Source organism: Macaca fascicularis, chromosome 18 (assembly GCF_037993035.2).
Source record: "Macaca fascicularis isolate 582-1 chromosome 18, T2T-MFA8v1.1".
Taxonomy (NCBI): domain Eukaryota; kingdom Metazoa; phylum Chordata; class Mammalia; order Primates; family Cercopithecidae; genus Macaca; species Macaca fascicularis.
This window is the reverse complement of record NC_088392.1, coordinates 39104551-39128146: the sequence shown is the minus strand read 5'-3', so window position 1 is coordinate 39128146 and position 23596 is coordinate 39104551. Positions and strand designations below refer to the sequence as shown.

Below are 23596 nucleotides of genomic sequence, written 5' to 3'. Positions count from 1 at the left end.
ACTACAAGAACCCGAGGAGCAGATGTGGCCGGTCAGCAGACAGGTCAGTCCCCCTTGGGCCATGACTGCTGGCCCAGGCCCCTCTCCGGTCATTTCTGTTCTCAAGGTGATGCTGACCAGGGTGAGAAGTCATCAGTCACCCCAGGGCTCAGCCAGCTCCACCGGCTTCCATCTCCCTGGCGTGTCTTCTGTCCCAGAATCAAAGTGGCTGCATTAGGGAACTGTGAGCCACTAAGGTACTTGGTTAAGGGACATCCACATCTCCTCTCACCCTGTGACCACAACAAAGAGGGACTCTTGCCATGCCAGTTTCCTGCCTGTGCCCTGCCCTCCTCATCCTCCTAAACTCTCCTACGTCTACACACACACATTATTGGGGTTCCTGCAGGATCCATGCCTATACCAGCAAATGTGACTCTGTCATTCCTCCAGAACCTGATTTTGCACATTAGCCCAATGTGGTCAGTCCTGTCTCTGCCTCTGAGTCCACATCTGCAGAATGGAAATAAAGCAGTATCTCCTCATGGGCCTGCATATCCAAACTAGTTTGTATATCCAAAGTCTAGAACACTGCCTGGCATCTTGTAAGCACTTGGTAAGTATTCATTCTTCCTTTTATCTTACTTTCTTCTTAAAAAATTATTATTATAGCTTTGTCTCAACAGGTAGGTTCATTGCACTGGTGTGAAATGAACAAATTCAGGAGGTTGTAATAGCCTTCTATTAACCAAGATAGATATCACAAAGGGATAGATATCACAAAGACCATGCACTAATGTTCACTTCTTTACTCATTGGGACCCTTACTTGGAACTTATTTCCTCCTGGTTTACAAAGAGTTCTAATGAGCTTGATTTGCTTCCTTACTTCACAGAAGATGAGAAAAAGCAAATTAGAAGGAATTTGAGGCAGGCATACCCAAACCATCAAGGAGTGACTGCTGATGGTGAAGAAAGAGTCATAGAAGTATAAAGACAAGCCAAAAGAACCTCAAATTCTGGGATCATTTAGGTAGGAAAAAATAGTCCCATGCCTCAGTACTTCTCAAACCATGTCATTGTTCTAAAGCCTAGTGTAATGGTTGATGTTTATAGTGATGGTCTTGAGTTATTGAGAGATGATTAACTGATTTATAGCATGCTTTGTTTAATGAGGCAGGAAAGTATGTGATATGCTTTAGAACTTCCAACAAAGTGGTGAATGTTAGAGTTTTGAAGCTAAGAGTGATCAATCATGCTCTTGTTGTTTGTTAAAACAATTTATATAACATACCCAGTTCTCACTTCATACCGGATAAATGAAGCATCACTTTCCATGGTTAGTTATAGCAGTTAGTAATTGCAAAATACCCCCTAATCCATGAGGTATAAGCTTGCTTACTTTATTAGAAAAACAACTCCCAAATCTGACTCTTGCTAAATCCTAAAGAGTTTTATAGATACATGTGAGAACAGAGCATGTAGAATAATCGATCTGAGAAACAGACAGGTACTTGTAAATAAAGCAGCCCCTTTTCTAAGTTCTATTTTTAACTTCTTTTGGTCTTGGTCTAGAAGACCTTATCCACTGTTAGGTTTTGCTAAGTTTGAAGCAGATATATTTTAGTATGAAGGAAAGGGCATGGGTATTTCACGGTGTTGCTGTGCTCAAGTTTCCCTTGGCTGTTAAGAGCTGACAGTCTCAAGAGTGCAATGGCCCAGAGCAGGCGGCTTTGCCCCACTGGTGACTGGGATGTGATCCAGTCTGTACTCTGACTTGTCTTGTGCAGAGACACATAAATTCATCAACAGGTAAGGAATTTGAGGGTCTGTAACAAATGATAGTGCAAGAGACAGAGCCTTAAATTAAGGAGAAGAGGGTGTAGGAGGGTAGTAATTACAGCCTGACATTACTGCCATAGCCTCTGCCACCTACTGAGCTCTCGCTATGTACCAGGCCCTGTGCACACATCAATGCTTTGATGCAGATGCCATCAACCCTACAAGGCAGATGCTTTATATAATGAGGAAACTGAGGCTCAGAGATGTTAAGTGACTTATGTGAAGTCACACAGCTAAGTACAGAGGAGATCAAGTTGACATCCAGATCTGTCTGCCTCTCCGGGCCATGGTTTGAACTACTGGATGGGCGCTGGGAAAACATCTTTTCTCTGGGACCAGCTCAGCCTTGGTCTTTGCACAGAGGAAAGAGGCAGCAGAGGGCTCCCAGGAGTATTCCTGTACTGCTCTGAGGGAGAAATGCCAGGGACAAAGGTTTGGATCCATTTGGAAGGGACCTTGAGGAAACATTGGTTATATTACTTATCCTAGAGGTGGGTCCTCTGCTCTAGGGCCCAATAAAACCAGTAAGCAGTGGGAGCTGCTCCACCTTGCAAGAGAAACTCTTTACACTCCTGCTCCTATGGCCAGTGTGTCTGTCCTCAAAAGCTTTTCCAGGGTCAGTTTTAACTGGGCAGTTTGCTGATCTCCTTAGATATTCAGTTCAGGACTGAGGTGGTTTTCATTTGGGATATCTGTCAGAGGGCAGCTGTGCTGTCATTTCTCCCAGGGAACAAGAAGCAGGACGTAGAGGGGAGGAGGACCCATGGCCCAGCTTCCGTCCGGGGCAGGCCTTCCCTGGCAGAGTGCCTGCGCGCGTTCCTCCGTACATCTCATCTGGCTGCCACTCTCCTGCTCTGGCGAACATGGCAGCCTCTGTCCCATGTCTCAGTCTGGTCTCAGTTCCTCCTGGATCTTCTCGTTCTTTAGGTTAGTGGCAGTCAGACAGAAAGATAAGAGGTCATGAGCTCAAAGGGGAAGAGTCATGAGGGCAGACTCTGGCTTGGTCCACATGCTTTGGCAAGGCATCCTGAACCACAGGAAAGTCTGGGCTGCAGCAGCAAATAAGGGCTTACGTTTCTCACGGAGTCAAAGAAAAAGGAGGTGATGGGGACAGGGGTGGCAGAAATAACAGGTATCATGATAAAACAAGAGCACTGCAGAGAGAATGGGAACGTGCCCTGGATTCAGACAGACATGGGGAGAGCCCTGCCTGCCACTGACTGTGTGACCATGGACATGGTCTTAGTTTTTGATGGAGATTTGACAGATATAAGCAAAGGAATCCTGGCAAAGAACAGTGGAGGTGTATTATAGACCAGGTGAAAGGGGCCAGATTTTTGAGGGTCTTAAGTGTCAAGCAGAGGTGTTGGGATTTTGTCTTTAATACACTAGGGATCCATTGAAGGTTAGTGAGCAGGGATGTTGCCTGCTCAAAGTAGTGCTTGGGTGAGATTAGCCTAGCAATGTTACATTCCATTTACATTCATGCCTGCATCTGGAAAAATAATGCAAAAATGCTGCCCTATCTATTGGTAGCCTGGGATAACTAACAGTGGTCTTCAGTGCTGTCTACCAAATATTTCTAATTTTCTGCCTTCTGGGAACATAGCATTGCATTTTCCTGTCTGCTTCAAAGTTAGGTGTGACTATGTGATCTACCTAAACCAAGGCAGGGATTGGCAAACTTTTTCTTAAAGGACTAGATAGAAAATGTTTTCAGCTTATGGGCCATATAGTCTCTCTTGCAACTATGCAACTTTGCTGTTGAAGTACGGAAGCAGTCACACAGTGCAATGGAGCACGCATAGCTGTGTGGCAGTAAAACTTCATGTAGAAAAACAGGCAGCTATACAACGCGTGTGAGCAGAAGTGACACTTTTGGACAGAAGCTCTAAGAGCTGGTGCCCAGTTCAATGGCACTGCTGTAATCCTGGAGGCACATGTGAAAGTTCAAAGCCTCTGTCAGGCTGGGACCCCAAGTGACTACATGAGCCAAGTCCCTGTCAATACAATGCATGTTGCACATGTAGCATAGTTAAGAAATAAACCTGGCAGTGTTAAGGCAGTACGATTTTGATGCTGTTTCTTACTGCAGCATAACCTCTCTCTGCGGAATGATACAGTATCATCTTTGTATGCAAAGCATCACATCACCATTCTTTCAGTCCTCCTCATTACAGCTGACATTTACTAAACACTTACTATGTGCCAAATACTAATGGGGGGGGGGAATTTACCAACATCATTTCAATAATTCCTTCTCACAACCATATGACATGAGTGCTGTGATTATACCCATTTTTGAAGAAAAAGAAAATGGAATTTTTGAGAGGTGAATTAACTTGCTTACAATCTCACAAATGGTTAAGTGGAGGAAGTGGGATATGAGCCCAGATTTTCTCATTCTAAATCCGAAGTTCTTCAGCTCTGTGTATCCTGCCTCAGGTCCAGGCCTTTGGCATTTTTCTTTTATCTCTTGGCCCCTTTGCTACTTTGATCACTGTTCCTGGCTGGGTGTGTTATTTTGACATGATCCACAGTGGCCCTGTCACAGGGCAAGAATGAAGAATCATGCTTCCAGAAAAGCGCTGCTCTGAGCAGTGGAGGTGAGAGGAAATAGCCCGGAGGGATGAATTGGATTGGCAGTTCTGACCACACGGTAAGAGGACCACGTGGAGATTGGCAGATCCTTAAGAACTGCTCCCAGTCATGTACCCATGTATTTCCATCAGTCATCCAGAGCCAGTTGTCATCTTTCCATTCTCAGCCATGTTCATGTCTTTCTTTGAAAGGAAAAAATAATTTACATTCTGGAACTGTCTTAAGAAATTGTGCTACTCTCCTTCCTGGCCTGAATAAGCTGTGACTGTCATCTCTGATGGGTTTAAAGACAATTTACCAATCATGTATTGCAACAGCCTTCCTCTATTGGACACTGTAATAAGAAGTCACATAATGAGTTCTTATAATTCTCAAGAGCTACCATGGAAGATACTATCCATTATGCTATTCAATATTTCTTACTTAAAGTATCATTTAATTAAGTTTTCTATTTAGTATCATGGAATTTTTTCAATAAAATTATACCTTTCCCTAATCAAAAATGAGCATTACATAAGCAATTACATTTCCCTTTTTACCTTGCCCGTTGGAAATAAGGATTTACTTGATACTTGAAAATATAACTGTTCTGACTGAGGATCATGGTGGAAAATCTTTACTCATTCTCCCCCTGCTTCTCCTTCACCCCTGTGGGTTCAGATATCTGTTTCTGACTTTTAAGTTTTAAATGTATAACATTTTATTGTAGGTCACTGAAAATCCTTCTTGGAAGTAGATAAGATGTCAATTATAATTTATAACTTCAGTAGGCCATGTGATAGCAAGTCAGTGAGTAGCGTGGAGTTAACATTCCGAGCTTCTACTTCCCTCTTCCTGGTTGAAAGTTCTTGTTGTTTATCATCTAAGAGTGTCATCCCTCAGTGTGGGAAACCTTTAAGATACAGATCCACTTCCCTTTTTTACAATGACAACTCAAAGTATTATCCTTGTTCTAAACTTACTTCATGCATAGACCAATGATCCAAAAAAGAGATTTTGGGGGCCATCAGATTTGATGAAATTAGTCACAGCAGCAGATGCTTTTTATCAAGCACTTGCTTGCCAGACATTATACTGCCCATTTTGCATGCTGTATTATGTTTACCCTCCAACCTGTGAGATATGTCTTCTTATTGGGCTGGGGAAACTGCGGCTCATGTAAGTAAAGTGACTTGTCAGGACACTCAGTCAAGGAGAGGCTCATGCAGTCAAGGAGATTTAAACACAGGTGTTTGTGACGAGAACTGCACTCCTACTTTACCACAATCGATTCTTGATGATGATGATGATGTCAGGTACTGTTCTTCTACATGCTAGGTACTATTCTAAGTGCAATGCTATGTTCCCAGAAGGCAGAAAATTAGAAATATTTGTACTATTCTAAGTGATTGATATTGTATTAATATCCCTATGACAGGTTCTGCTACCACCATTTTACCATGGGGAAACCAAGGCACAGAGAGGTTAAGTAACTTGCCATAGGTCACATAGATAGTAAATGGTGGAGGGAGGATTTGAATCTAGACAGTTTGGCTCTAAGGCCCACTCGTTTGCTATGCTGCACTCTCTTTGGTCTTATCGGTCTATAGATATGTTGGATATATCCGACAGAAAAATTAAGATATTGGATCATGAAGCCTAGATCCTAGTTCCCATTCTGCCAAATACTATGTGCCAAGTAGTACAGATAGGACTTTACCAACATCACTCCAATAATTCCTTCTCACAACCATATGACATGGGTACTATTATTATACCCATTTTTGCAGAAAAAGAAAATGGAATTTTGCAAGAGGTGAATTAACTTTTCTACAATCTCATCACCTCCCTTCTGTACCAACCAGGGTCATGGTTAGAATACCAGAACCACACCATTTATTTTAGCAGAGTTTAAGGAGGGAGTTGATTAAACGGGCATGGGAGGCCTACCCTGAGGTAACATAGAGAAGCAGGAAGCAGCCTCCACCCCCAAGGCCAAGGGAACAGAGAACAGAAGCTTGGAGAAGTGGGGCTCATAGAACCACAGCTCAGCCTTCAGAGGAGGGACCATCACTTGGCTGGTGTTGGTATCTTAGGTCCTTGGAGGAGGGCCTCCCAGAGCAGAGGCTCAGACCTTGGAGAACAGGGTACTGCCAGAGGCTGCTGGTACCTCTGAGGGGTATGGTGCAGCTGGTTCTGGGAGTGTGGGAAAATGGGAAACCAGAACCAAGTTCAATGCCAAGGTGAAGAACCACCACTGGGTGAGCTACAGGAGCAACCCTCCTCCTGCCTTGCATCCTCCCTCCAGTGCCCCCTGTTGGCAGAAACTAACACAGAGCCAGTCGTTAAGGAGCACTGTGATTTGCACGTTTTCTGATTTCTAGCCCAGTATAACTGAACAGAGACTAGAAGGGGTTGTTCAGGGCTGAGAGACAAGAGCTTCATAAATGGTAATCGTTCTTCTGCTGCCATTTCTTTATTGATAAAACAAAGACTGAACAGATGGTGTGCAGGGAGCAAATGATACTCCCGTTTACCCACTCTCCTGGGCTTCTATCACAGTAAAAAGATGTAGCTTATCAAGTTCTCCTCTCCTCCTCTCTTTCCACTTGACAGTGAGCATCTTGAGGCCTAATATGTTATTTCTCCCAGTACTTGTCTAGTGCAAAGGACAGTTCTTGGTGAGGGCTGCTATTCTATGCTTGAACTATGTAACTACCAGATTTGGACATGTACTTAAGTCACCAACTATTGAATGATCATAGAGGGTGTGCCCAGCCCTGGACCAGGGACTGCGGAGAAGAAGGACATGCTTGAGGCATGGACTGGCTGTGAATGAACTGACAGTCTTCTTATATGAGTGACATGAACCCAACAAGCAAAGAGCAGGTTCTTGCTTATGTGACAAAATGTCTCAAATTTGGGTAGGTTCAGGTAGAGTTTGAGTTTAGGAAAGGGAGCACGATCACATGACTTGGAGTAATTGTTTCTTACCAACATCCAATATACTCACTTGGAGACACCATTTCTCCAAAAGCATGTGTGTTTAGAAAAGCTATTTTATTCTGCCATCTCTAGAGGCTTCCATGCGCATCCAATAATATGCAACTTCTCACATTTTAAAAAATTAAGGTGGAGATATCAAGAGAACATTCAGAAGTTACTTGTTCATGGCTGCAGAAAATCTGCAACAGAGAAATCACGTTAGGAGCAGCCCTGGGTGCATCTTCACAGGCCTCCACCAAATGAGTGAGCACAGCTGACCTTTTGCTAGAAGGTGTCACTGAGCTCCTTATCTAGGCCCAGACCAGAATGTAACCTTGCAGATATGATCCCATGGGAGAGCTGCCCATCTCTCTGACAGTGGGAACATTGTTCCCTAGTCTCAAGGAAGGCTTCAGGGAGTCATTTAATGACGCAACATTTGATCTTCAGGGTTTGCAGAGAAAGATAAAGTGGCCCAGAGGAAATGAAAACATTCCTCTGGAGTCACCTGCCTACGTCAGCAAGATGCAGGAACATTGGATTAAACAACTGAGAAGTACTCTGATGCTTGCTGGATTCTTTGAGATGATCCCACCATTGACATCACTTTTCCTGATCAGAATACTAACTCTTTATGCAGGAATGGGGCTGTGTTCTTTACACAGAGCCCTCAGGCACACTCCATAAACTTTAAAGATCGAAGTATGAGTTACATAAAGCAAACCCCAGGAACCTGAAATGCATAGCTTGACAGAGTTTTCACATGTTTACACTATGTGACCAGATAAGGTCATAGACTATTTCTAGTACCCTAGAAGACTTCTTTAGGCTCCCTCCTAGGAAGCTCTCTTCACCCTCCCATTCTGACCTTAGATTACTTTTGCCTGATCTTGAATTTTATATTATGTGGATTTTAGAAGAGAATACTCATTTATGTCTGGATCTTTTGCTGAATATTGTACAATTTCATTTTTACTAATGGAGAAACTGCATACAAGTTCAGAGAAGTGTTATGACCTGAACAAGGTTTTACACCTGGAGTCCTACAATATTTTCCATTTCACAGCTCTTTTGCTATAATCCATATATCCAGCCATCCATACATCCATTCATCTAAACCTATCATAAGCAATGGCTTTGTGTCAGGGATGATTCTAGGTCTTGGACATATAGATATGAGTATGTCACCCCTACCCTCAGGGAGCTCCCAGTATAGTGGGAGAGAAATATCTCAGGTGCATAATCAAACAGGACTTGTGAGGGCATAGAACAAAAGGCTGTATATTTATGTGCATGCTGAGAGGAGGAATCTGTGACTGGAGGGCTCAGCGTGGAAGGGATGACATTAGAGCAGAATTGCATTCTTGGACATTTTTCTTGTTTTTTCTTGCCAACAGGGATGCAAATTCTAAGAAGACAGGATTGGGGTCATCTTCTGTGTATATCCTATAGCACCTTGCAATCATGGAGCCAGCAGGAAATTATTGCTGAATTCATAGCCTACAACCTTTAAACATTGTGAAATGTCTTCTCTAAGGGTATGAGTAGTACACCTAGAATCTTCTAACTCTTAAGCAGAGAGTGACAGGTTACCATCTTGAGTTATTTGATTAGATACTTAGAAAGGTTATAAAGATCTTTAGCAAACAACAATGCCAGTTTCTGCAGAGTTCCTGGTGTGGAACCCTATAGCCAGAGAAACATAAGGCCCTGGATGAATCTCTGAAAATCGTGTCTGCCAACTTGCTTCTCTAGGTAGGTGAGACTTGTTCAAGACTTTTTCATCCTTACAGGACATTAGAAAACACACTGTGGCAAACACATCCTAAGGTGACCCGCAATGAATATAACCCCTTTATAACCCCCCAGTATAATCCTCTCCCTTGATAATGGCAGATCCTGTGCATCTAACCAATAGAATATGGCAAAAGTAATGGGATGTCACCCCTATGATCATGTTATGTTATAGAAGACTCTGTCTTAGCAGACAGAGGAGAGTGTCTCTTGTTGGCTTTGAAAAAGCACGCAGCCATGTGTGAGAGGGCCTGAGAAGAGAGCCACATGGCAGGAAGCTGTGTGTGGCCTCTAAGACCTGAGTAGCCTCCAGCCAGTAGTCAGTAAGAAGCTGGGTCCCTAAATCCTACAGCTGCCAGGAAATAAATTCTGCCAACAACCTGAATGAGCTTGGATTCTTCCCCAGTCAAGCCTCCAGATGAGAATGCAGCCCATTTGACACTTTGATTGAAGCCTTGTGACCCCTGAGCAGAGGACCCAACTAAATTGTGTCTACACTCTCTACCCACAGAAACTGGGATGTCATTAATATGTGTTGTTTTAAGCTGCTAAATTTATAGTGATTTGTTACAAAGCAATAGGTAACTAATGCATGCACTTACATGCAAACACTGATTGTGTCAAAACAACCCTTGTGTGACACATAGTTCTACAGAGACTGTAAGTCTTATATACACCATATATAGGTTGTAGAATAATAACCAATGATTTTTATGATTTCAATTAGCATTTTACTTTTATATTATTGTGGGCTCTGACTTATCTAAGAAGTAAAGCAAGTGACTCAGCAGGAGAAGATGGCGACCATGTGGGATGAGGCCGAGCAAGATGGAATTGGGGAGGAGGTGCTCAAGATGTCCATGGGGGAGATCATCTCACGCACACAGATACTGAACAGTGAGATCAAGATCATGAAGAGTGAAGTGTTGAGAGTCACCCATGAGCTCCAAGCCATGAAGGACAAGATAAAAGAGAACAGTGAGAAAATCAAAGTGAACAAGACCCTGCCATACCTTGTCTCCAACATCATCGAGCTCCTAGATGTTGATACTAATGACCAAGAGGAGGATGGTGCCCATATTGACCTGGACTCCCAGAGGAAGGGCAAGTGTGCTGTGATCAAAACCTCTACACGACAGACGTACTTCCTTCCTGTGACTGGGTTGGTGATGCTGAAAAGCTAAAGCCAGGAGACCTGGTGGGTGTGAACAAAGACTCCTATCTGATCCTGGAGACGCTGCCGACAGAGTATGACTTGCGGGTGAAGGCCATGGAGGTGGATGAGAGGCCCACGGAGCAATACAGTGACATAGGGGGTTTGGACAAGCAGATCCAAGACCTGGTGGAGGCCATTGTCTTGCCAATGAACCACAAGGAGAAGTTTGAGAACTTGGGGATCCAACCTCCAAAAGGGGTGATAATGTATGGGCCCCCAGGGACAGGGAAGACCCTCCTGGCCTGGGTCTGTGCCATACAGACTAAGGCCACTTTCCTAAAGCTGGCTGGCCCCCAGCTGTGCAGATGTTCATTGGAGATGGTGCCAAGCTAGTCTGGGAGGCCTTCGCCCTGGCCAAGGAGAAAGCACCCTCTATCATCTTCATTGATGAGTTGGATGCCCTCGGCACCAAGCGCTTTGACAGTGAGAAGGCTGGGGACCGGGAGGTGCAGAGGACAATGCTGAAGCTTCTGAACCAGCTGGATGGCTTCCAGCCCAACACCCAAGTTAAGGTAATTGCAGCCACAAACAGGGTGGACATTCTGGACCCCGCCCTGCTCCTCTCAGGGTGCCTGGACCGCAAGATCGAGTTCCCAATGCCCAACGATGAGGCCCGGGCCAGAATCATGCAGATTCACTCCCGAAACATGAACGTCAGTCCTGACGTAAACTAGGAGGAGCTGGCCCGCTGAACAGGTGATTTCAACAGGGCTCAGTGCAAGGCTGTGTGTGTGGAGGTGGGCATGATCTCACTGTGCAGGAGTGCCACGGAGCTCACCCACGAGGACTACATGGAAGGCATCCTGGAGGTGCAGGCCAAGAAGAAAGCCAACCTGCAGTACTAGGCCTAGGGTGTGCCGGCCGGCCCCAGTCTCATGGCTGAAGTGCGCAATAAAAGGTGGTTTAGGGTCAAAAAAAAAAAAAAAAAAGAAGAAGAAGTAAAGCAGAGCATTGCATTGTTTAGGACATAAGTTTAATTGCCCTAAGACAGACCCTAAATCAACCCCTTTTCTAACATTTGTATAGCTCAGGGCAAGAAGCCAAATAAATGAAATACCATGTCTAAGTCATTAAAAGTTATAAATTACTGTTTAATGTATTCTATTCAACTATGTTGGCAATATACCTTTAAAATGACATGTGGAAAGCTATGGTCTTGATATCATTGAAAGTTGGCAAAATGTTAAAGGTAATAGAATTTATTATTATGTCTGTTGGGTATTCTGCTAATGGACAATGTTTGGATGAAACAATCAGATATACATATAATTCATAAATTATATATTCTATAGCAAATTTTCCTGCCTTCATTTCAGAATAATCTTTAATTAATGTTGTTTAATATAACGGGTGTTCAATTGTCAGTAAGGACCTGAAAGACTAAAAAGTTAAATGTGTGTCATATTTGAATGAATTACCATCAAAATGTAGATTTAAACTAATAAATCAAAATTAAAACATTCTAAATTAATATTTTTTAAAGGTTTTCGACAGTATTTAAAATATCTAAAATTTAAGATCAAAACACATGAATAATACCAAACTTTAAATTAAAATTTAAATAAGGTTGAAATTGTTACTTAATTTTTAAAACACTTATTTGAATCATTATTTTTATAAAAATAAAACTATTTTTAATTCTAACTTTTCAAGTATATGTAGTTGCCAGTGTAAAGGATCAGTTTCACCTGTATCAAAATATCCCGTATACCTCATAAATATATACACCTACTACATACCCACAAAAATTACAAATTTTTAAAAATCAGTTTCACGTGTCACACATATTATCTCTTGACCTATCTAGATGTGTATATATTTAAAGGTTACAAATTGTTTAATATTGCAAACTATTCCATAACTTTCATATGTAACTCTTGTGGTTATCACATGGTACTGGTAGAATCAAGAATTGGAAGATGAATAGAATCAAGAAAATGAGGATTCTTCCCGTCTGAGAAGCAATACTTCTTGGTTATTCAGGAATCTGTTACATTGCTGGTCTCTGAGGGAGGAGTTGATGAGTCAATACTTAAGGGCTGGCACTGCTCAGATTCTCCCTGTACTCTTGGGTCTGTCCCTGATGTTGGCGATGTCACAATCCCCAATCTTTCACAACACTTGGACACAGTAGCCTTTTGTTTTGTGGACTAGGGCAAGAGATGTGGAGAAATGTTTCCCTGGAGGCTGACCATTAGTCACATAAGCGGATGTTCAGGTGCCCACTCGCTCGTGCTGTGTTGGTGCCCAGGACTGGGTCCTGAGCAACTGGGTGCTCATGCTTCTTTCTTTTCTTTTTTTCTTTTTTTTTTTTTTTGAGACAGATTCTTGCTCTGTCGCCAGGCTGGAGTGCAGTGGCACGATCTCGGCTCACTGCAACCTCCACCTCCTGGGTTCAAGCAATTCTCCTGCCTCAGCCTCCCAAGTAGCTGGGATTACAGGGTGTGCACCACCACCCTCGGCTAATTTTTGTATTTTTAGTAGAGATTGGGTTTCACCATGTTGGCCAGGCTGGTCTCGAACTCCTGACCTCAAGTGATCCTCCTGCCTCAGCCTCCCAAAGTGCTGGAATTACAGGTGTGAGCCACCGCTCCTGGCCGCGTTCTTTCATAATTGTGTGTATGGGAGATCCAGGGCTTCCTGATGAAGGGGTTCAATGCACATGCCCTCTTCTGTCTAAGTTGTGGTAGAAGCTGCAGCTCAAATATTAGTTGTTTAAACAATCCAGAAATTTACTTCCTTCTCATATAACACTGCAGGACAAGCAGTCCACCATGGCACAGCAGTTCCATAGCCTTGGGGACCCAGGCTCCTTCTATCTTGTTGTTCACTTTTCCTGAGATATTGTCCTCATTGGCATGACTCAGAATGGCTCCCATTGTGCCTGCAGTTTAGCCAGAAGGAAGGAAAAAAGGATGAAAGGCAGGAGGACATGCCCCTCTTTTTCCAGACCTGATCCTGCAGTTGTACACATCAATTCTACACACATCCCGCTGGTCATAAACAGCTGAGAGATGGAGTTTTCCATGGGTGTCCTAGTGTCCAACTAAAAGTTATATTTCTGTGGAAGAAGAGGAGAACACCATTTGGGTGACAACTGGTAATGTCTGCCACAAGTGTATTTTTAAAATATTAATTTGGGAGGGATAATGATAATTTAGATTCAAGGATACAAGGTTACCGAAGTTCAGTTCTGCTTTTTCAGAACAACAGACAGGTAGGAAACAGCTTTGAATGGTTTTAAGCACATTGCAGGCCAGAGGCTACCCGAAAGGTGAAGCTGAGGTTCCTAACTCTTTCAAGACACCTTGGGGAAAAACTGGGTTCAAATCTACAACCAGCCACAAAGTAGTAACGTGGCTGAGCCACAGTACTGCTCTCAGCCTCGGTTCTTCTTTTTCCATAAAATGAGGGATTTGGACTAGACTTCTGGTTTACAAACTGAGTTCCAGGGGACCTTAGGATTCCTCAGTGTCGCTTCAGGTGGTGGGGGCTGGCTTTGAACACTTCTTCCTTGTGTATTTATTTGCCAAAGAAACTCAATTTTGATTGGGTATGTGTCTTAAGGTTCTGTGTAAATCTTCCTTTGAAGGAAAAAAAGGTGGGGCTTCTAATGCTACAAAGAAAGTTGAAAGATGCCTGGACAGTGTGATACCTAGTGGAGGCAGCTTGGCATCATGTCAGATTGCCTGGATTTAAATCCCAGCTCTGCTGCCTAGCTTCTGTGGCACTTCAGGCTAAAGTACTCAACTCTCCTCAGCCTCTAGAATAGGATTTCCTCATCCATAAAGTATGGTCATTGTTATTTGCTTCTCAGGATTGTCCTGAGGCTTAAATGAGATAATATATTTAAGAGGGCTTGTATTAGTCCGGGTTCTCTAAAGAGACAAAACTAATAGGATAGATGAATATATGAGGGGGAGTTTATTAGGGAATATTGACTCACATGATCACAAGGTGAAGTCCCACAATAGGCCATCTGCAGGCTAAGGAGCCGGGAAGCCAGTCCAAGTCCCAAAACCTCAAAAATAGAGAAGCCAACAGTGTAACCTTCTGTCTGTGGCCAAAGGCCAGAGAGCCCCTGGCAGATCACTGGTGTAAGTCCAAGAGTCCAACAGCCGAAGAACCTGGAGTCTGATGTTCAAGGGCAGGAAGCATCCAACATGGGAGAAAGATGAAGGCCAGAACACTCAGCAAGTCTGCTCTTTTCATTCCTACTTTTATGCTGTCAGCTGATTAGATGGTGCCACCCAGACTGAGGGTGGGTCTGCCTCTCCCAGTCCCCTGACTCAAATGTTGATCTCCTCTGGCAACACCCTCATAGACATACCCAGGAACAATACTTTGCATCCTTAAATCCAATCAAGTTGACACTCAGTATTAACCATCACAAGGCTTAACACATGTCCTGGCATAAAGAACATGTTGAATAAATGGCAATGACTATTATCATTACCATGACCATCAACTTTAAGGCTCCAGCTTTTGGTTCTAAGACTTTGAATTTCTTTGAATTATTGTGCAAGATGGAGGACCCATTGATGAGGGAATAATTATTACTGGATTTTTCCCTTTGCTTTTGGATTTTTGCAGGGTTTCTCGAAATAAGGCATGGGAGAGCCAGCCCATTGCAGGTAAAACAATTTGAACAGAAGACATCAGAGTCTGTAATTTCAAATGCATTATTGAAACAATTTTTTTCTTAACAGAGGAAACAAAATTAATCTTTTAAATCAAGGGGGAAAATTATTTCATTTTAATGCTGCACGTGGCAAGAAAATAAAGTGCAAAGTTTACAGCACTTTATTTCCTTCTTATCAGGAAGGAAGAAGGAAAACCCCATGGTGTTATGTTTTGTCAAACATGACTTTCCAGGGACTAAACCAGACTTTGATTTTAGACCCCTGTTCATTCTAGTTTGGTAAACCCTTGACAAATTCCAGTCTGTTCCACCCACAGGAGAGGGTCACATTACCATCTCAGCTGCAGAGCTGATGAGGTGGTCATACCGACCTGTAGGATTCCAGAGCTGAGACCTGGAGATCATTGATTACAACTTTCTTCATGGGCCAGTCAGATGTCATATGAAGAATCAAATGAGAGAAATGTGACAGGCTTCTGATCCTCCCACTCATGATTTAAAATCTTCTCTAGAACACTCTTGTTATATCTTTACTCCTAATTTTAACAAGACCTTAAGCCACCCCTATTCCATCTCATTTTCTATCTCTGTGACTGTTCTTGCTTATAAGTCTTCAGCCTGAGTACTGAATTGATGCTCAGAGTTTATCTAAAGCCAGAATCTTTTCCATGTTATTCTCGACAGATGGTCAGTTCTTCTTCTTGAACACATCCCATGACAGGGAACTCACTGCTTTATTAGGGATCAGCCGTTCTTTTGGAGGAGAGCTCCAACTTATTTGAAAACTTCTTCTTTTGCCCCAAAACTTGTTTTCTAATATATATCTATCATATATGTATATCTACGCTTAGCCTTTTTTAACTGTCTGGATCAAGCCTACATAAAGTTTAGCCCCCTTCCCCAGGCTGCCTGGCAAATATTTGAAGCTAACCCACCTCCATCTCCAGGCTTAACCTTCTGAGCTCTCCCATCATCTCTGATCCCTCATGATGACCCTCACGTGCCTGCTCAATGACCTCTGGGCTTCCCCAGTATTGTTGAAAGCGCGCTTGTTAAAGTCAGTTCACCCAAACTAGTTACTAAGCGCTGTACCTACTTTCATTCCTGTTTCTCCATTTCTCCCCATTTTGCTTGTAAAGCTCTACTTGATACCCCCAAATAATAGTTTGATTAATGTTGTAGAAAAGAGGAAGAATATATACAAGCTAAGTTCTATGTCTCTTCATACATTTCTGTATCGACATAGTTTTTTTTTTTTTTTAATTATACTTTAAGGTCTAGGGTACATGTGCATAACGTGCAGGTTTGTTACATATGTATACTTGTGCCATGTTGGTGTGCTGCACCCATCAACTCATCAGCACCAATCAACTCGTCATTTACATCAGGTATAACTCCCAATGCAATCCCTCCCCCTTCCCCCCTCTCCATGATAGGCCCCAGTGTGTGATGTTCCCCTTCCCAAGTCCAAGTTATCTCATTGTTCAGTTCCCACCTATGAGTGAGAACATGTGGTGTTTGGTTTTCTGTTCTTGCGATAGTTTGCTGAGAATGATGGTTTCCAGCTGCATCCATGTCCCCACAAAGGACACAAACTCATCCTTTTTTATGGCTGCATAGTATTCCATGGTGTATATGTGCCACATTTTCTTAATCCAATCTGTCACTGATGGACATTTGGGTTGATTCCAAGTCTTTGCTATTGTGAATAGTGCTGCAATAAACATACGTATGCATGTGTCTTTATAGCAGCATGATTTATAATCCTTTTGGTATATACCCAGTAATGGGATGGCTGGGTCATATGGTACTTCTAGTTCTAGATCCTTGAGGAATCACCATACTGTTTTCCATAATGGTTGAACTAGTTTACAACCCCACCAACAGTGTAAAAGTGTTCCTATTTCTCCACATCCTCTCCAGCACCTGTTGTTTCCTGACTTTTTAATGATCGCCATTCTAACTGGTGTGAGATGGTATCTCATTGTGGTTTTGATTTGCATTTCTCTGATGGCCAGTGATAATGAGCATTTTTTCATGTGTCTGTTGGCTGTATGAATGTCTTCTTTTGAGAAATGTCTGTTCATATCCTTTGCCCACTTTTTGATGGGGTTGTTTGTTTTTTTCTTGTAAATTTGTTTGAGTTCTTTGTAGGTTCTGGATATTAGCCCTTTGTCTGATGAGTAGATTACAAAAATTTTCTCCCATTCTGTAGGTTGCCTGTTCACTCTGATGGTAGTTTCTTTTGCTGTGCAGAAGCTCTTTAGTTTAATGAGATCCCATTTCTCAATTTTGGCTTTTGTTGCCGTTGCTTTTGGTGTTTTAGACATGAAGTCCTTGCCCATGCCTATGTCCTGAATGGTATAACCTAGGTTTTCTTCTAGGGTTTTTATGGTATTAGGTCTAACATTTAAGTCTCTAATCCATCTTGAATTAATTTTCGTATAAGGAGTAAGGAAAAGATCCAGTTTCAGCTTTCTACTTATGGCTAGCCAATTTTCCCAGCATCATTTATTAAATAGGGAATCCTTTCCCCATTTCTTGTTTTTCTCAGGTTTATCAAAGATCAGATGGCTGTAGATGTGTGGTATTATTTCCGAGGACTCTGTTCTGTTCCATTGGTCTATATCTCTGTTTTGGTACCAGTACCATGCTGTTTTGGTTACTGTAGCCTTGTAGTATAGTTTGAAGTCAGGTAGCGTGATGCCTCCAGCTTTGTTCTTTTGACTTAGGATTGTCTTGGCAATGCGGGCTCTTTTTTGGTTCCATATGAATTTGAAAGCAGTTTTTTCCAATTCTGTGAAGAAACTCATTGGTAGCTTGATGGGGATGGCATTGAATCTATAAATTACCTTGCGCAGTATGGCCATTTTCACGATATTGATTCTTCCTATCCATGAGCATGGTATGTTCTTCCATTTGTTTGTGTCCTCTTTTATTTCACTGAGCAGTGGTTTGTAGTTCTACTTGAAGAGGTCCTTTACATCCCTTGTAAGTTGGATTCCTAGATATTTTATTCTCTTTGAAGCAATTGTGAATGGAAGTTCATTCATGATTTGACTCTCTGTTTGCCTGTTACTGGTGTATAAGAATGCTTGTGATTTTTGCACATTAATTTTGTATCCTGAGACTTTGCTGAAGTTTCTTATCAGCTTAAGGAGATTTTGGGCTGAGACAATGGGGTTTTCTAAATATACAATCATGTCATCTGCAAACAGGGACAATTTGACTTCTTCTTTTCCTAACTGAATACCCTTGATTTCTTTCTCTTTCCTGATTGCCCTAGCCAGAACTTCCAACCCTATGTTGAATAGGAGTGGTGAGAGAGGGCATCCCTGTCTTGTGCCAGTTTTCAAAGGGAATTTTTCCAGTTTTTGCCCATTCAGTATGATATTGGCTGTGGGTTTGTCATAAATAGCTCTTATTATTTTGAGATATACATTCCATCAATACCGAATTTATTGAGCGTTTTTAGCATGAAGGGCTGTTGAATTTTGTCAAAGGCCTTTTCTGCATCTATTGAGATAATCATGTGGTTTTTTGTCTTTGGTTCTGTTTATATGCTGGATTATGTTTATTGATTTGCGAATGTGGAACCAGCCTTGCATCCCAGGGATGAAGCCCACTTGATCATGGTGGATAAGCTTTGTGATGTGCTGCTGGATCCGGTTTGCCAGTATTTTATTGAGGATTTTTGCATCGATGTTCATCAGGGCTATTGGTCTAAAATTCTCTTTTTTTGTTGTGTCTCTGCCAGGCTTTGGTATCAGGATGATGTTGGCCTCATAAAATGAGTTAGGGAGGATTCCCTCTTTTTCTATTGATTGGAATACTTTCAGAAGGAATGGTACTAGCTCCTCCGTGTACCTCTGGTAGAATTCAGCTGTGAATCCATCTGGTCCTGGACTTTTTTTGGTTGGTAGGCTATTAATTATTGCCTCAATTTCAGAGCCTGCTATCGGTCTATTCAGGGATTCAGCTTCTTCCTGGTTTAGTCTTGGGAGAGTGTAAGTGTCCAGGAAATTATCCATTTCTTCTAGATTTTCTAGTTTATTTGCATAGAGGTGTTTATAGTATTCTCTGATGGTAGTTTGTATTTCTGTGGGGTCGGTGGTGATATCCCCTTTATCACTTTTTATTGCGTCTATTTGATTCTTCTCTCTTTTCTTCTTTATTAGTCTTGCTAGCGGTCTATCAATTTTGTTGAAAAGTACAAAAAAAAACTAGCCGGGCGAGGTGGCGGGCGCCTGTAGTCCCAGCTACTTGGGAGGCTGAGGCAGGAGAATGGCGTGAACCCAGGAGGCGGAGCTTGCAGTGAGCTGAGATCTGGCCACTGCACTCCAGCCTGGGCGACAGAGCGAGACTCCGTCTCAAAAAAAAAAAAAAAAAAAAAAAAAAAAAAAAAAAAAAAAACCAACTTCTAGATTCATTGATTTTTTGGAGAGTTTTTTGTGTCTCTATCTCCTTCAGTTCTGCTCTGATCTTAGTTATTTCTTGCCTTCTGCTAGCTTTTGAATGTGTTTGCTCTTGCTTCTCTAGTTCTTTTAATTGTGATGTTAGAGTGTCAATTTTAGATCTTTCCAGCTTTCTTTTGTGGGCATTTAGTGCTATAAATTTCCGTCTACACACTGCTTTAAATGTGTCCCAGAGATTCTGGTATGTTGTATCTTTGTTCTCACTGGTTTCAAAGAACATCTTTATTTCTGCCTTCATTTCGTTATGTACCCAGTAGTCATTCAGGAGCAGGTTGTTCAATTTCCATGCAGTTGAGCGGTTTTGATTGAGTTTCTTAGTCCTGAGTTCTAGTTTGATTGCACTGTGGTCTGAGAGACTGTTTGTTATAATTTCTGTTCTTGTACATTTGCTGAGGAGTGCTTTACTTCCAATTATGTGGTCAATTTTGGAATAAGTGTGATGTGGTGCTGAGAAGAATGTATATTCTGTTGATTTGGGGTGGAGAGTTCTGTAGATGTCTATTAGGTCTGCTTGCTGCAGAGATGAGTTCAATTCCTGGATATCCTTGTCAACTTTCTGTCTCGTTGATCTGTCTAATGTTGACAGTGGGGTGTTGAAGTCTCCCATTATTATTGTATGGGAGTCTAAGTCTCTTTGTAAGTCTCTAAGGGCTTGCTCTATGAATCTGGGTGCTCCTGTATTGGGTGCATATATATTTAGGATAGTTAGCTCTTCTTGTTGAATTGATCCCTTTGCCATTATGTAATGGCCTTCTTTGTCTCTTTTGATCTTTGATGGTTTAAAGTCTGTTTTATCGGAGACTAGTATTGCAACCCCTGCTTTTTTTTTGTTCTCCATTTGCTTGGTAGATCTTCCTCCATCCCTTTATTTTGAGCCTATGTATGTCTCTGCATGTGAGATGGGTCTCCTGTATACAGCAGACTGATGGGTCTTGACTCTTTATCCAGTTTGCCAGTCTGTGTCTTTTAATTGGAGCATTTAGTCCATTTACATTTAAGGTTAATATTGTTATGTGTGAACTTGATCCTGCCATTGTGATATTAACTGGTTATTTTGCTCGTTAGTTGATGCAGTTTCTTCCTAGCCTCGATGGTCTTTACATTTTGGCATGTTTTTGCAATGGCTGGTACCAGTTGTTCCTTTCCATGTTTAGTGCTTCCTTCAGGGTCTCTTGTAAGGCAGGCCTAGTGGTGACAAAATCTCTAAGCATTTGCTTATCTGTAAAGGATTTTATTTCTCCTTCACTTATGAAACTTAGTTTGGCTGGATATGAAATTCTGGGTTAAAAATTCTTTTCTTTAAAAATGTTGAATATTGGCCTCTACTCTCTTCTGGCTTGTAGAGTTTCTGCCGAGAGATCTGCTGTTAGTCTGATGGGCTTCCCTTTGTGGGTAACCCGACCTTTCTCTCTGGCTGCCCTTAAGATTTTTTCCTTCATTTCAACTTTGGTGAATCTGGCAATTATGTGTCTTGGAGTTGCTCTTCTCGAGGAGTATCTTTGTGGCGTTCTCTGTATTTCCTGAAGTTGAATGTTGGCCTGCCCTACTAGGTTAGGGAAGTTCTCCTGGATGATATCCTGCAGAGTGTTTTCCAACTTGGTTCCATTTTCCCCCTCACTTTCAGGCACCCCAATCAGACATAGATTTGGTCTTTTTACATAATCCCATAGTTCTTGCAGGCTTTGTTCATTTCTTTTTCTTCTTTTTTCTTTAAACTTCTCTTCTCACTTCATTTCATTCATTTGATCCTCAATTGCTGATACTCTTTCTTCCAGTTGATCGAGTCGGTTACTGAAGTTTGTGCATTTGTCATGTATTTCTCGTGTCATGGTTTTCATCTCTGTAAGTTCGTTTATGGCCTTCTCTGCATTACTTATTCTGGTTATCAATTCTTCCACTCTTTTTTCAAGATTTTTAGTTTCTTTGTGCTGGGTACGCAATTCCTCCTTTAGCTCTGAGAAGTTTGATAGTCTGAAGCCTTCTCTCATCTCGTCAAAGTCATTCTCTGTCCAGCTTTGATCTGTTGCTGGCAATGAGCTGCGTTCCTGTCTTCTGTGTCGCTCGCGCTGCGAGCTGGAGACTGGAGCTGTTCCTATTCGGCCATCTTGCTCCGCCCCACCTCAACATAGCTTTTAAAAAACAGTTCCACCATAAAAATCTATATATAAAATCTGGGATTCGCCAAGACCTTCAGGACTTTTCCAGTGACTATTCCCATATTTCAGATAAAACTGGGGGTAAACGCTGCATCTTTTATTTGTCCTTACTACATTTCCCTTGGCTTTGAGAATGTTTGTGTTTTTGCATTATCTCTAAAATGTGTGAAGGTAATGCTTATATCTATTTCTATCTTTAGAAATGTTAGAGACCACATGCAATTAGACACAATCTACAAGCCTAATGAGAAAGCGTTGGCTTCATTGGTAAAAGCGTGATCATTATTATGGAGTGGGGCAGGTGTTTGAAAGGATGGATCAGGGTAAGTAAGAGCATCCCAAATCTAAAGAGAAAATGCAGACTGTGCCCCTGAGAACACTATCTGAAAGTCAGTATGGTAAACACTCAAGCCCTCCAAGATGCAGGTACCTGACCTGGGTAACTGCCTTCTGTAGAATATCTTTCTACGACCCAGATTGGTTAAAGTCATTACACGCTACTTATGCAAGAAGGTGAATGTAAACTGAGAACTGGCCAACTGTATCATTTTAATTAGGCTGTCTCCCTGCAAAAAGAAAACTATATGAAGGATCTTTTGTGAAGAATCAAATTTCTATAAACTTGGGTTAATGCGTGCCAACCAGAGATTCCTTGCTAAAGGTATCAGAAGTCCTGATATTATACACTGACTAGTCTGCAATTATGAGACTTTTCATCGGAAAAATTAAGTGATAAGCCATGATTTGTTTTTCTGTGAGTCATTATGATGTTTATCCAGTACATCAAAGCTCAGTTTAAATTAAACTGGACCCAAAATCATTTATTTATGTATTTATTTATGTATTTATTTATTTATTTATTTATTTTAGAGACAAGGTCTTTCTCTGTTGCCCAGGCTGGAGTATAGTGATGTCACATAGCTCACTGTAACCTTGAACTCCTGGACCCAAGTGATCCTCCCACCTCAACCTCCCAAGTAGCTAGGACTATAGGTATGTGCCACCACACCTGACTAATTTTTTTATTTTTATTTTTATTTTTTTATTTAATAAAGTTTTATTTTTCCAAAGGTACAGTTGGTTGGACCTATTCATACATCTTCACCAGCAGCTGGAGCATCTCTGCCCTTGGTATTTCTGGTGTAAATTACTTGAGCTCTGTGCTTTGAAACCAGTTTGATAAGTCCTTTACTAAGGAACTCTTGAAGGGCTGCCCTGGCCAGGGAGCCTCGAATCTTCAGTCTCTCAGAGACCACAGCTGGGGTTAAAAGTTTATCGTTGGGAACTTCCTTACAGAGTTTGTCGTAGGTAGCTTTGTCAAACAAGACTAAGTTATTGAGCTTGTCCTGAACTTTGCCTTTGGACCACTTCTTCTTTTTGGCCTTGCCCCCAGATTTGTTCACTGGGTCTTTGTCTTTCTTGGCCGACTTTCCGGCATCCTTCTTCTTGTCCTTGGGCGGCATTGCGAAGCTCGGAGAGCAGCAGCGGACAGCACAGCCTTGCTAAGATGTTGGACAAAAAAAAAAAGCTATTTTTATTTTTTTTATAGGGACAGAGTCTCACTATGTTGCCCAGGCTGGTCTCAAACTCCTGGCCTCAAGCAGTCCTTCCACCTCAGCCTCCCAAAGTGCTGGGATTACAGGCATGAGCCACCACGCTGGGCCTGGACCCAACTGGGCCTTCATCCAGTGAGACAAGCAAATTTCCATGTCATTGATGACTGCCTCTTTCTTCCTGTGTCTTTTCAGTAAGACTTTCTCACTTCAGCGAGCACACTCACACTCCATGGAAACCTACTCATAATGCTAAACCTCCTTTTAACCATTTTTAACCATTTCATTCTTTGACCAAAGCTACGCCAAATCGACTGATGTTTCTGTCCTTTCCACCCTGCAGTCCTTTCTCTCTGCAGTGCTAGTGAGAGAGGA

General features: G+C 42.1%; 1 protein-coding gene and 2 pseudogenes across 10 annotated transcripts in view; 2 read left to right on the top strand and 1 right to left on the bottom strand.

The window, feature by feature from the left end:
• MAPK4 (mitogen-activated protein kinase 4) overlaps positions 1-23596 on the top strand; it is a 178486-nt gene that overhangs the window by 42610 nt on the left and 112280 nt on the right. The gene's annotated exons all lie outside the window — the stretch shown is intronic.
• LOC123570050 (26S proteasome regulatory subunit 6A pseudogene) lies at positions 9958-14424 on the top strand (annotated as a pseudogene).
• Positions 19724-23189, bottom strand: LOC102146749 (small ribosomal subunit protein eS25 pseudogene; annotated as a pseudogene).